The 2,500-nt window shown below is 45.6% G+C and overlaps 6 non-coding genes across 6 annotated transcripts; all 6 read left to right on the top strand.

Annotated features, from left to right (window-relative positions):
• Positions 1-138: 138 nt before the first annotated feature.
• LOC142927472 (5S ribosomal RNA) lies at positions 139-257 on the top strand. Its single transcript, XR_012944396.1, has one exon. It is a non-coding gene; the product is annotated as a 5S ribosomal RNA (ribosomal RNA).
• Positions 258-684: 427 nt separating this feature from the next.
• On the top strand, positions 685-803 carry LOC142925763 (5S ribosomal RNA). Its single transcript, XR_012942686.1, has one exon. It is a non-coding gene; the product is annotated as a 5S ribosomal RNA (ribosomal RNA).
• Positions 804-1,055: 252 nt separating this feature from the next.
• LOC142928250 (5S ribosomal RNA) lies at positions 1,056-1,174 on the top strand. The gene has a single exon (XR_012944907.1). It is a non-coding gene; the product is annotated as a 5S ribosomal RNA (ribosomal RNA).
• A 431-nt stretch (positions 1,175-1,605) lies between these two features.
• LOC142926127 (5S ribosomal RNA) lies at positions 1,606-1,724 on the top strand. The gene has a single exon (XR_012943052.1). It is a non-coding gene; the product is annotated as a 5S ribosomal RNA (ribosomal RNA).
• A 253-nt stretch (positions 1,725-1,977) lies between these two features.
• On the top strand, positions 1,978-2,096 carry LOC142925877 (5S ribosomal RNA). The gene has a single exon (XR_012942800.1). It is a non-coding gene; the product is annotated as a 5S ribosomal RNA (ribosomal RNA).
• A 252-nt stretch (positions 2,097-2,348) lies between these two features.
• On the top strand, positions 2,349-2,467 carry LOC142927845 (5S ribosomal RNA). The gene has a single exon (XR_012944769.1). It is a non-coding gene; the product is annotated as a 5S ribosomal RNA (ribosomal RNA).
• Positions 2,468-2,500: the final 33 nt, after the last annotated feature.

The raw sequence follows: 2,500 nt of genomic DNA, 5'->3' as shown, positions 1-2,500 counted from the left end.
TATAATGTTTGATGCCACTCTTTCGTGGCTCAACCAGGAGCTCAGAATAAACGTTTTCACGAGCGATGACCTCCAGGAGTATAGTTGAATGTTGATTGTTTTATACATATGAGTGTTCGACAGCTCTCTGCACGCACGGCCTACGTCCATATCACCCTGAATGCGCCCGATCTCGTCTGATCTCGGAAGCTAAGCATGGTCGAGACTGGTTAGTACTTGGATGGGAGACTGCCTGGGAATACCAGGTGTTGTAGGCTTTTGCATTGTTGTATCTGTATGGGTCGCTTTTTACACTTCGACTCATCCAGTGAGTGCACCTGCCAATTTCACGTCGATATGGTGTACTGCATTGGGATCAATATTTTTTTTAATATAATGTTTGATGCCACTCTTTCGGGGCACAACCAGGAGCTCAGAAACAGGTCCCTGCAGAGTGGGCTGGTAGGACAAGTCTCTGCGCTGTCTATTACTGATTTTATACACCAAACAGCACGAGATTTCACTTCGTTAAAGTATTGAAAGGGGACGGACGGACGGACACATTAATCTATTGCAGGCTGGTACACTCAGTTTACAACTTCGTTTCTACCAGTATAAAGGTTTTTTTAGCGATGACCTCCAGAAGTATAGTTGAATGTTGATTGTTTTATACATCTGAATGTGCGACAGGTCTTTCCAAGCATGGCCTACGACCATATCACCCTGAATGCGCCCGATCTCGTCTGATCTCGGAAGCTAAGCAGGTTCGAGCCTGGTTAGTACTTGGATGGGAGACTGCCTGGGAATACCAGGTGTTGTAGGCTTTTGCATTTTTGTATCTGGATGGGTCGCTTTTTACACTTCGACTCATCCAGTTAGTGCACCTGCCAATTTCACGTCGATATGGTGTACTGCATTGGGATCAATATTTTTTGTAAAATACTGTTTGATGCCACTCTTTCGGGGCTAAACCAGGAGCTCAGAATAAAGGTTTTCACGAGCGATGACCTCCAGGAGTATAGTTGAATGTTGATTGTTTTATACATATGAGTGTTCGATAGGTCTCTGCAAGCACGGCCTACGACCATATCACCCTGAATGCGCCCGATCTCGTCTGATCTCGGAAGCTAAGCATGGTCGAGCCTGGTTAGTACTTGGATGGGAGACTGCCTGGGAATACCAGGTGTTGTAGGCTTTTGCATTGTTGTATCTGGATGGGTCGCTTTTTACACTTCGACTCATCCAGTGAGTGCACCTGCCAATTTCACGTCGATATGGTGTACTGCATTGGGATCAATATTTTTTGTAATATAATGTTTGATGCCACTCTTTCGTGGCTCAACCAGGAGCTCAGAAACAGGTCCCTGCAGAGTGGGCTGGTAGGACAAGTCTCTGCGCTGTCTATTACTGATTTTATACACCCAACAGCACGAGATTTCACTTCGTTAAAGTATTGAAAGGGGACGGACGGACGGACGGACACATTAATCTATTGCAGGCTGGTACACTCAGTTTACAACTTCGTTTCTACCAGTATAAAGGTTTTTTGAGCGATGACCTCCAGAAGTATAGTTGAATGTTGATTGTTTAATACATCTGAATGTGCGACAGGCCTTGCCAAGCATGGCCTACGACCATCTCACCCTGAATGCGCCCGATCTCGTCTGATCTCGGAAGCTAAGCAGAGTCGAGCCTGGTTAGTACTTGGATGGGAGACTGCCTGGGAATACCAGGTGTTGTAGGCTTTTGCATTGTTGTATCTGGATGGGTCGCTTTTTACACTTCGACTCATCCAGTTAGTGCACCTGCAAATTTCACGTCGATATGGTGTACTGCATTGGGATCAATATTTTTTGTAAAATACTGTTTGATGCCACTCTTTCGGGGCTAAACCAGGAGCTCAGAATAAACGTTTTCACGAGCGATGACCTCCAGGAGTATAGTTGAATGTTGATTTTTTTTATACATATGAGTGTTCGACAGGTCTCTGCAAGCACAGCCTACGACCATATCACCCTGAATGTGCCCGATCTCGTCTGATCTCGGAAGCTAAGCATGGTCGAGCCTGGTTAGTACTTGGATGGGAGACTGCCTGGGAATACCAGGTGTTGTAGGCTTTTGCATTGTTGTATCTGGATGGGTCGCTTTTTACACTTCGACTCATCCAGTTAGTGCACCTGCCAATTTCACGTCGATATGGTGTACTGCATTGGGATCAATATTTTTTGTAAAATACTGTTTGATGCCACTCTTTCGGGGCTAAACCAGGAGCTCAGAATAAACGTTTTCACGAGCGATGACCTCCAGGAGTATAGTTGAATGTTGATTGTTTTATACATATGAGTGTTCGACAGCTCTCTGCACGCACGGCCTACGTCCATATCACCCTGAATGCGCCCGATCTCGTCTGATCTCGGAAGCTAAGCATGGTCGAGACTGGTTAGTACTTGGATGGGAGACTGCCTGTGAATACCAGGTGTTGTAGGCTTTTGCATTGTTGTATCTGTATGGGTCGCTTTTT

The sequence above is a fragment of the Petromyzon marinus genome, chromosome 23, assembly GCF_048934315.1.
Source record: "Petromyzon marinus isolate PM22_M1 ecotype Great Lakes invasive population chromosome 23, UKy_Petmar_22M1.pri1.0, whole genome shotgun sequence".
Classification (NCBI taxonomy): Eukaryota; Metazoa; Chordata; class Hyperoartia; order Petromyzontiformes; family Petromyzontidae; genus Petromyzon; species Petromyzon marinus.
Note: the sequence above shows the minus strand (reverse complement) of the source record. Positions and strands in the feature narration are given on the sequence as shown.